The sequence below is a fragment of the Mercenaria mercenaria genome, chromosome 7 (assembly GCF_021730395.1).
Source record: "Mercenaria mercenaria strain notata chromosome 7, MADL_Memer_1, whole genome shotgun sequence".
Taxonomy (NCBI): domain Eukaryota; kingdom Metazoa; phylum Mollusca; class Bivalvia; order Venerida; family Veneridae; genus Mercenaria; species Mercenaria mercenaria.
The window spans coordinates 314,193-326,525 of NC_069367.1; positions in this window are offsets into that span (position 1 = coordinate 314,193).

A 12,333-nucleotide genomic window follows, 5' to 3' on the forward strand; every position below is an offset into this window, starting at 1 on the left:
AATATTACAAGTTTTCGACACCCGTGAAAATCAGAAAGTCCTAGTGCAGGTGGTCTATTAAAGTTGTTTCCAGCTAGGTTAGATGAAAATAAATTTATTGTATTACGAGGGGCATGCAAAACGTTTGGCACTTGATTTGTTTTCAAAAAATATTACGAGCTTTGTGAGTGGGTGTATTAGAGGAGGCATTCAGGGGCATGTTCTGAAACTGGTCCAGATTATTGATAAAATGAAACCACAGTGGCTGCTTGTATAGGGTGTAGTCATACCAACTGAACAAAAACCTAGAAAAATATGAATTGAAATATATAAGAACTTACCGTAATTACCATAAGTTTTTGACACCTTTGCATTCAGAATTCCCTAAATTTTGGTACACACAGTATTTGCTTTAAGTTTTTGTGACCATCGAATAATGTTTTAATTACAAATAATGTTTCATTTTCGAATGAATCGTAATTGATCTATTTGGATAACTGTTTATATTATAAAGCAAAATAGCAACAGAAGGTTTTAAATTGCGTGATTTTGCTGATTTCTGCATTATTACTATGACCCTAAAATATATTGGGACAAAAAAAAATTAGTTATTTTTACTGTCCCAAAACTTATGGTAATTACAGTAAAGCTTTCAATAAAGTAGTTCCCGACTAGGCTTTGGTCAATCCGCTTCAAGACCAAGGGAAGACCAACAATAAAATGGACCAGACAGACAATGTTCGGTTCGACATTTCGAAGGCATTCCATAAAGAACGGCCAAATTGAAGTTCCCTCAGTTTGTTTACTTTTGATCATATATCAGTTGAAAACATACAGTGTAAATAATGATTAAATACATTACTCAAGACACGACGCAAGACAAAGACACAAAGCTGGAAAAGACACATGACAAAATAAAAGACACAGTACAAGACAGAAGCCAAGCATAAGAACCAAACACAAGATGCAAAACAAGGTACCAGACAAGACAAGATTAGACACAAAACAAGACATTAGGCATGAAAAGACAAAAAATGAGACACAAGACAAGACAGAAGACGAGACATGCATTGTAAGTTATATGTACATGTAATAGGTTCTACGTAACAAATGATAAGGAATAAGTTATAACTAATAAGTTATAACTAATAAGTTATAAATAATAAGTAATAACTAGTAAGTTATAAATAATAAGTAATAACTAATAAATCATAAATAATAAATAAAAGGTAATAGATAATAAGTTATAAATAATAATATAGTTAAGCTACCGTATAAGATGTAGTCATAACAACTGAACGAAAACCTAATAGAAAATGCATATGAATAGATGGCCGTACTGCTGAACGAAAGGGATAAATGCATACTCAATTAGACTATCTGTCTTTTATGTGTAAGTGTCTAAAACTATTATTTTAAATTGCAGATACATGTACAAGTAATTGGAAAAATGCTTCGGAGTGCTGTGATTGTACTTTTTTCGACAGTTATGATGTGGACCATAGGTAATGTAGGAGCTGTCGTGCCTCCATATTTGCCGCCAGCAAGTCGAAATACGCAGTCTAGACTTACACTAGTGAAAGAATACTTTTACGCTGGTTTTAGATACTTTGAAATTGTTCTTCTACTGTTCTGTCAACACAATATTAAAATAAGTATTCGACAATTAAAACGAATATTGAAAGCGAATAATTTGCGTCGCCGTGGGGATGTGTATTCGCGGCTAGAAGAAGTAAAAGACTTGATAGAAAAGGAACTCCAACTCAGTGGAAATTATGTTGGTTATAGACGTATGTGGCGTCGATTAATGTACGATTATAAACTGAAAGTGATGTTATGAGGTTTAAGAAAGAAACAGATCCTGAGGGAGTAAGCTTGAGAAAGGCTCACAGGCTAAACAGAAGAAGATACTGTGCACAAATTCCAAATTATATCTGGCACGTCGACGGATACCACAAACTTAAACAATTTGGTTTATGCATTCATGCAGCAATAGATGGGTATAGTCGCAGAATAATGAGGTTAGAGGTTGGAGCTAGTAACAACGACCCGAAATGCATTGCAAATTATTATCTGGAAACAGTAAAGAGTTTGACGCGTGCTCCACGGATTATCAGAGCTGACTGCGGCACTGAAAACACGTACCTCAGTTACATACAGCCTTTACTTCGATTGAGTCACAATGACACAATGGCGGGAATCAAGGGCTTTATGTTCGGGAGAAGTACTTCCAATCAACGAATTGAAGCCTGGTGGAGCTACCTTAGACGTCAAGGTATACACTGGTGGATAAATAAACTAAAAGATTTACGAGATTCTGGCAGATTTAACGCACTCAATCCGATTCACATAGAATGCGTCAGATTTTGTCTTATGGATGTGCTGCAAGCAGAACTTGACCGGATAGCACAGCACTGGAATTTGCACAATATTCGGCCTCAGAAAAGTGTAAACGAGCTTCCCTCAGGTAAACCCGAAATCTTGTTTAACGTTCCCGAATTGTTTGGTGGATATGAAATTGGTAAAAACGTTGATGTCGTTGATTTAATTCTTTGTCAAGAAATGTATGGTCCGCCAAAACAAAAAGGTTGTGCAGAGTTTCGTGGACTGGCATATATCCTTAAACCAGATCTTCAGGCTCCGTGCAACGCAGGTGATGGTTTCAAGTTATATGAAGAACTGATCAGTCTGTACGAACAAGAAATATGATGGGGTAAAGCTAATAGACTATGTTCATCAAATGAAACTTATTCACGATAACCATAGTGTTTTGGAAAGTAGTTATCACTATAAATATGATATTGTGTATGTGTATTATAATCTGGAAAATGTCATAAAATGGTTAGATCTTAAACATCTTAGGTCTATGATAAGTAGTTTTTAAATCCTACCAGGACTGAACAGTTTTGATATCTGTCTTCTGGCCTGTTTCGTCGGGCCCTTAAGGGTGTTTCTCTTGTTGCTCTGTCTTCTGAAAGGGCACTGAGTACATGCGGTTTTGGTTCTAAAGGTTTGCTTTTTATATAATTATACACAAGCATTTTTGTGTTTTACATGCCATGCCTTTTTGTTTCCATTACGTGTGTTAGAGATTCACCTGGAGGGGATTACTTTTATTTACACTGTCCCGTGTCTTTGGAACATGGTGGGGGTAAGAGTGAGGTTGGGTGCGCACCATAAACCGGTTTTAGCTCCCCAGTGGTGTTTTTGCCACTGACCGTTCTAAGGCGGTGCACCACTGTGTTCCTTTGTTTGTTCGTTTTGTCCTAATGTGTTGGCTTTGTGTGTGTGCGCTTGTATGTGTATGTGTGTGTGTGTTTGTTGTGTACGCGTGCTGTGGGTTTCGTTTTGGGGAGGCTGCGTTTTTGGTATGTGGCATTCCCTGTTTGATATTTGTCTTTGTTTTTTACATGCAGACACGTTAAGTTTCTTGTATTACTTTAACTGCAGTATAGGACTTCAAAGTCACGGTGGTCATTTTACAAAAATTGTATATCAATTTCTTTGCACCAATTTAGAGTAACTTCCTGAGTAATATAATTCTGGAAATGTTTTCTTTCTTTGGAAAACTGTTGATACTGAGCACTTTCTAAAAATCGCCAGGCATCCTTCTTGAAGAATAAAAATAAATACTAGTAACTGTAAGTGTGGAGTTGTTAACATCCGGTCATGAAAACCGAAAGCAGAAAACAGAACTGCCACTGAACAAAATTTCAACTACAGAGTAATTTGTCCCTTCCTCTATATTCCCAACCCCCTCATTCAAATCCCCACAAATTTTCTATAATTTTTCATCTACCTGGTGCTATGTTTTTCTTTGTAATAATGAATCTGACTTTTGACCTTTGACCTCTAAATGTGACCTTGACCTTGGAAGTAGGATGCGCATGGCGCATTGCCAAGTTATTTCAGATTCCCTTTATGCATGAGGAAGTTATGATGCGGACACGAAACCAATTCATTCAAAATTTGGCCTCTAAATGTGACCTTGAAGTTAAGACTTAGAGACACGGGTCTTGTACATTTCACACTGCCTCATCATAGTGAACATTTGTGCCAAGTTATCTCAGATTCCCTTCATGCATGAAGTTATGGCCTTGACACAAAAATGTCCAAATTTTAATCCTTCGACCTCCAAGTGTGCCCTTGGACCTGGATCTTGTGCATGCCACTTTGCATCAAGCTGTATGCAAGACTAGTTCAAATCATAAAAATGGAACGACTATTATGCAGACAAGACAAAATAATGCATAGAATGCATGATAAGATCGGGCAAGATCAAGATTGGAAACGAAAAACGAGGAATTTCCACGAAAACCAGGTTTCCAATTGCATCATGCCAACAGGTTCTTTTAAAAAATGGTCATATTCTATTATACATATATTTTTTATTACAACCATGACCATATTTTTCTATTTTTAGTTACCCAATGGCATTAAAAGGACCTTTTTGTCACCAAAATAAAAAGACAAAGAAAAAGAAAATCATGAGCTCGTAGATCACGAAATGTCCCGCTTGATGCATTCAGTTATTGCACAAGAAACAAAAATCATTTGCTCACTGTAAACAAAAAAGTTCTACTGTTCTGATTCAATGTGACCTTGACCTTTGACCTATTGACCCCAAAATCAACAGGGTCATCTGCTGGTCAAGATAAACCTGCCTATTAAGTTTCATGATCCTAGGCCCTAGTGTTCTTCAGTTATTGTCCGGAAAGGGCTAAACGGTTCAGGATCAATGTGACCTTGCCCTTTGGCATTATGACCTCAAAATCTAAAGGGGTCATCTACTGGTCATGACAAATCTCCCTATCAAGTTTCGTGATCCTAGGCCTGTGTTATCAAGTAATCGTCTGGAAACGGTTTAACTGTTCCGGGTCACTGTACCCTTGACCTTTGACCTACTGACCTCAACATCAAAAGGGGCCATCTGTTGGTCATGATTCTTTGCCCAAGCATTCATGAGTTATTGTCCGGAAACCGTTCAACTGTTCCTGGCCAATGTGACCTTGACCTTTGACTTAATGACCTCAAAATCAATAGGGATCACCTGCTGCTCATGACCAATCTCCCTACCAATTTTCCTGATCCTAGGCCCAAGCGTTTTTGAAATATCGTCCGGAAATTGCTTTACTGTTCCTGGTCACTACGACCTTGACCTTTGACCTACTGATCTCAAAATCAATAGGGGTCATCTGCTGGTGATAACCAACCTCCTTATTAACTTTCATGATCTTAGGTCCAAGCGTTCTTGGAGTTATCATCCAGAAACGGATTGGTCTACATACCGACCTAAAGACCGACATCTGCAAAACAATATACCCCTCTTTCTTCGAAAGGGGATGGGGGGTGGGGCATTAAAACTGGATCTCAGTGAGATTTGAACCGACACCTTTCCATTCCATAGCACAAAAATCTATTTTTTATTTCAAATATGACCCCATTTTTCTATTTTTAGCTACACTGACATTGACCCTGATCCGAGTGATCTCAAATACATTCCCAACCTTTCGTGTTTAATAAAAGCTATCTACACACCAAGCATACTGACAATAAGTGTACCCAAACTAAAGATATTGAGTGGAAACCATTATTCTATATTTAGTAACAGTGACCCCAAATATCACCCAAAGCTAATTCTTCAGATATACTGGCTGTACACAAAGTTTGGTGACAGTATGTAAGTTCAAACTAATTTTATAAAGCGGAAATCACCTTTTTGATAATCATACAGAGAAAAAATCTACTTTAAGAGAAAAAAATCTATTTTAGTAACTTTGACCTTGACCTTGACCAAAACAAAAACAAACAAAAAATAGATCTAGACCACTGCGCCACCATGGAATTTTCTAAGTGTAAAGATAAGTTATCCTGACCTTGACTTAGGCTCCATATACAATCCCAACCTTTGTTTTTCTACAGGCTACCTATAGGCCAAGTTTAATTTCAATACATCAGTCAAACTAACGTTATTGTGTGGAATCCAATTTTTCTATTTTTAGAAACAGCGACCTTGACCTTGACCCTTATGACCCCAAATGCAATCTCAACCTTTGTCTCCTTATCATCTATCTACAGGCCAAGTTTGGTATCCATAGCATGTTCTTAACTAAAGTTATTGCGGGGAAACCACAGTTTGATGCCCGCCCGCCGACATACGCCAATCCAATAACTGGGTATCTACGTAAACCTGGTTAACGAGATCTACTAATGATACTAGTGTGCAAGTTTGCTATAAAAACTCAAAAATGGCATGGAACATTTCAGTGGAGGACAAGGCAAAATACTGCTTATTTTAGCCCCTATAGATGATCAAGAGATGATCAAGTTGCATTAAGATTGAACCAAAATTAAGGCCTCTATGCTGTTCGTAAGCATTTCTTGTTTTACCAAACATGACCCACTTTCAATCCTCACTTATATAGAATCAAGATGAAACTTCTGGTCAAGTTACAAGAGAATTGAATCAAAATATGGTTTCTAGACTATTAAAAGCTTTTTCTATTGTTTTACGTTTTTAAACCCATGTGACCCAGGTTTAAAGTTGACCTAGATATTATAAAGCTGAAAAATCTGACAAAGTTTCATGAATATTTGACGAAAACTGTGGTCAAGGTTTTTCTGATTTGACCTTGTGATCTACTTATTGACCCAACGTGACCAAGACTAAAACTTGGTCTAGATATCAAGGTAAACATTCTGGCCAAGTTCCATCAAGATGTGACTAAAACTGTGACCTCAGCTGTGGTCACAAGGTTTTTCTATAATTTGACCTAATTACCAAGTTTTGGGCCCCACATGACCAAGATTCAAATATGATCTAGATGTCACCAAGTTAAACATTTGATACAGTTTCATGAAGATTGGACCAAAACTGTGGCCTCTTTATGAGTTCACAAGATTTTTCTATGATTTAACATAAATGTAGTGACTTAATTTCTGACCCCACATGACCAATTTTTTTAAAACTGACCTAGATATCACAAAAGCAAACATTCTGACCAAGTTTCACGGAGACCAAATATGTGGCCTCTACTGTGTTCACTACCTTTTTCTTTCATTTGATCCAGTAACCTGGTTTTTGACTCAACATGACCTTGATTCAATCTTGACACAAATATCATCAAGGTTAACATTTTGACCAAATTCCACGGAGGTTGGACCAAAACTGTGACTTCTATTGTATTTACAAGTTTTTTTACTACGATTAAATTTAGTAACCTAGTTTTTGACCCCACATGACCCAAATTAAAACTTGACACGGATATAACCAAGGTGAACATTCTGACAGAATTTCATGAAACTTTGGCCAAAACTATGGCCTCTTAAGTATTCACAAGGTTTTTCTTTGATATTACTTTGTGACTTAGTTTTTAATCCCACATGACCCAGATGTGAACTTGACCTAGTGATCATCAAGGTAAACATTGTGATATTGAACCAAAAATTTGACCTCTTGAGTTCAGGAGGAAAAGTTGAGGGATGAACAGACAACGGGCAGCAGACAAAAGTTGATCACAAAAGCTCACTTTGTCACAAAGTGGCAAGTGAGCTAAAAATTTGAAACATGGTAAGAATACTGTAGGCGTACATTTATTAGCGCGTCAAAAATTTAGCGCAAACGCAATTTTTGGTGAAATATCTAATTAATGCGTGGACGTGAATTAGCGCTCTCGCGAGACCGCTAATTTCTAATTTTAGCGCTGTCCGAGATGAGGCTCTCGGAGATTTACGGAGATTCACGAAGATTTTCGGAAAATAAACTTAACCGTCGGCAATTTTTATGTAATGTGTTTCTGCTGTAAATATTGTAATACGAATCTGACTGTCGACCCTATACAGCCTGAACATGTACCAAGTTTGGTAGCCCCACTTTATTTATTTATTTATTTATTAACTTTTGAGTTCATCGTTTTAGATATATATATTTCCTTGGTGTACTGCCACGGCTATAATATACTCCTGGTGTCTATGGGATGGGTTCCTTTAAATATCGGACAACCAAAAGAAAGTTTGCAGACTGTAATCATTGATTTAATGTTTCTTTCACGATAATAAAGATGATAAACAGAGATACTTGTATATCGGTATCGGTATCAGTATCCTGGAAATAAAAATAATTCAATTATATTAACTATTTAACAAATTATTCAAATGTCAAAATTACAACGCGATATGACAGATGACAGCTGTCAAAAATGTAAACAACATTGACCACCTGATAAAATCAGTCATGCTTAGCATTATTGCATTACAGGTAAAATATAATGTGTTTACAAATAGCGATCATACAATTATGTACCGATGATAAAAGAATATATAAGTCAAAATATTTACCTGGAAATGTATAAGTTCCAGTTGATATACAAAAATGCACAAAATATATGAGCGGCTTAAAATGCAACAGACATCTTGAAATTTGACTTAAAAAGTGACCAGTGCAGTGATTGGTTGTTAGTGATCACGTGCATACGTTTTATATAGGTTCATTTATAGGATTCATATTGGAAGGTTATTGATTTATTTCCCTTGGACTGAAAAAGAAAGTTTTGGAACTATGGAACGTCATACGTGTCATAAGTCTGACAACACACAAGTAAAAACAACGGAGTATTATTGGCAGATAATTTAATTTCACTCTATGACACAAGTATGACTTTAAGATAGTGTGCCGTGATGATACTTGTATTTTTTCAATGATACTTTCAACTGTGATGTAGCTTTATGTTTACGTACAGTATATAATGTATAATGGGTCTATGACAAAACATCGACACGACAAAACGCCGACGCGACAATTGATCGATGCGACAATAGATCGACATGTCGCATAGTGTCGTGTCGGCGTTTTGTCGCATTTATGGTCGAAAATAATTTACGATACGATTATCATACGATCATGATTTTGATCATACGATTATCATTATAAGCTCTAAATGCCCTAAATGATCCGACTATTGAACATCTTTACAATAAATTGACCGAAAATAATTTTATGATCATAATTAATAATTCATAATTTTGATCATACGATTATAATTAATAAGTATTTACGTTCTTGTAGAATAAGTCTAAGAGCACGTATAATCGAACGATGAAATGCTCCAAGTATTGATTTTCTTTATCGTCACAATAGAATGAATATAATTGAATACATGTACAAAAAGAGTGAAAACACTTTCATCTTCGTCCATAGTGATGGAGTTCGTTACTTCACAAAAAGGAAAGTTACAACTTGTGTTTGATGGATATATTTTTAATAAAGACAGAAGTCGTAAGGATAAAGTAGTAAAAACGTATTGGCGATGTGTCATACAAGAATGTTCAGGTCGAGCTGTAACCATCGGGGAACCACCAAATACCGATGATGCCCGAGGAACTAAACGCTACACCATCATAGAGGCCCTTAGAATTACCAATATCTAATAAACAAACTAAAAAAAAAAAGCAAGAACTTACTCTGGAAGTAAATCATAGTGGCAATAAGCACGTTATTATTGTAATTGTTTACACGCGATCTGATTCAGGCCTGTACCATCATAAATAACTGAACATGAGCGAATATTAGTTTTTTAAATGTGTATTATATATTTTTGGATTAAATTGATCATAAACATCAAAATACATGGACGATCTTTTCTGAATACATAATATTTTAATAAGTATACTAACTGAATTACATCTGCTGAAAGTTTTTACCTGTGAGATTCGTGTTTGTAGACTAAAATAAAAACATTGCAAACTTTGCGCTAAACAAGCTATCAAAGAACAATAAGTGAAGGCAAAAAAAAAACAAACTAAAAAGGTGTATATATATAACTGCACTTAAAAAAAGACCACGTTGATTATTATGAAATGAATACCTTCCTAGGAGATAAAAACAGGTGTTATTACGCCATGACAAGGTCCAAATTTCTTATAAGTTACTTGAAGGCTATCTATCCATCATGATATGATGATCAAAATTAACGACGTTTGAGACAATGTAGCGCGGCGTTAGTGAAATTCTATAGTTTAACTACAGTAAGTATTCGGTGGTTATTTTTTGACAACTCGTAAAAAACGGTTATGGCGTTGATTTATAACAATAACTCTTAGGCTAATGTTTCCTTCTAAATAATCAAATAGTTAAAAGCGATAGTATTGTATACAGGGTTGTCAAATTATCTCTGTTTTATTGTTTTATGCTTTTGTTCATAATTACTAAATGTATACAGTTCAACAACTTATGAATGACAAATACGTCGGTTTTAACGGTACAATGAAAACCAATTTATTTATATAAAGTTTGCTATGAACAAAGAAAATCGCATAACTTGAGTCGATACTGACATATCTAATCCACTAAATAGACGTTTTGTTGTTTTGCCAATATCTTAAACCTTACCGAAATAATGTCTTTAATTTTGCAGAGTAAGGGAACGTATATCATTTTTTTTGTCATACTTCAATTAATTAGAATGAATTTAAACCATACTGCTAACTTTTTTTCATTATTGACTAAATTACAGATATTATCTTACGAATATGAACATACAGAAATGCAGAGATGAGCTGTTATCTTTGACATAGAATGATATTATTTGACACGAAAATTGTCTAGTATGTCCTAGTATGGCCAAACTAAGGTCTTTGTCATCAAAACTGAGTTGTTGTCACATAAAAGATATCAGTGTTGCGCTTAATCGAACTCGTATTAAATTTTGTGTCAGCTGTGTAAGTTTGGTCAGTACCTGACAACAATTTTCACAACTGCACATTTTAATATCACCACCCATTAACTGAACATTGACCGTAAATGTTCGAGTCTTAATCTTGACTGTCTGAAGATTTAGACCGTACCTTTCAGATATGTGTAAATATTTCAAGGTAATTTAACCCCTGAAAATGAAGAAAAAGTGTAAATAAATTGTGTCGATGTTTTGTCGATGTTTGTGTCGATGTTTTTTGTTGAGCCTTTGTCGCGTCGGCGTTTTGTCGTGTCGGCGTTTTGTCGTGTCGATGTTTTGTCTGTCGATGTTTTGTCAGTATTTCCTACGTAACTGTAACTGTATTTATTATAATAATCTGCGTGTGTTATATTCTGTTTACTAGTTATATATGCTGAAATAAAACGAGATTGTCACACATTTTAATCATTGAATCCCCTTTGTCCTACATGCATTGTGTCTTAATACAAACGTTCACACCTTTCCGTAAACGAGCGACTGCAACAACGGACATGTCCGAAGGTGATACAGAATTCGATAACAACTTGATCAAATGAGAAAAAACACAAACTACAACCTTAAATGTTTTATTTTGCATGATCATATATTTAAAATAATAATATGAACAATAAACAGGAATATCACATGAACCTTAAAATATTAGCAAACAGTGTAACTAAATAGTGCAAACTCTCAAGAGTATTTATTTGCAAAAGTTCGAAGAAAACATCATCAAATGAAAATGTACATGAAAATGCTTGGACAAATTAATGCGCGGACAAGAATTAGCGCACGTGCGATAGCGCTAAAAGCGCTGTTATTAGTACACCGCTAAAATAAGTAAGCCTACAGTATGGTGGTCCATGTTCAAGGAACTCCCACTTCAAGCTCTGACTGAGCCAAAAAAAAAATAAAGCAACTGACTGTTAAAACTTTTATTGAACTTTTATAACAAAAGCACCAACCCTTTATGCATAAAAACTTCAACAATACCATATTTCAAATTAATTGTAAATATAAGATAATGCCCAATGAATCCCAAAATTTCAAAAATAGCCCAAAAATGCTAAATCCGCCACTATTTAAATATGTATATTTTTGTTCATATAGGTTGAAAAAATCTGAAAATCGGCAGTTGCACATCTTTTCTCAAATTCTGAGTTTTTCCACACCTAAACAATGCCAAAACAAAACTAGAGCTATGACGGAAGGTGATGAATGTACCCCCGTCCCCTACCCACTGACACAGTACATTGCAATTTGATGCACACAGGATTGTATAATTACGTAGACTGTATGTATGTAGTATAGAAACAAAAAAGGAAGTCCCATAACTCTGCAGAATTTTTTTCTGAAAGAACCTTACATGCACAACGCACAACCAGCATTGGTACTGACCACTTGTGTGAAGTTTCATTAAATTGTTTTCAAGGGTTCTAGAGATTAGATGTACACAAAATTGCATATGCAGACTCAATTTATATAGTAAAGTAACAAAAAGAACCAAAGCCCTACAACTCTGCAGAATATTCATCTAAAAGAACGTAACATGCACCATGCACAACTTGGGTTGGTACTGATCATTTATGTGAAGTTTCATCAAATTGTGTGCAATGGTTCGGGAGATTAGGCGCCCACAAGATTG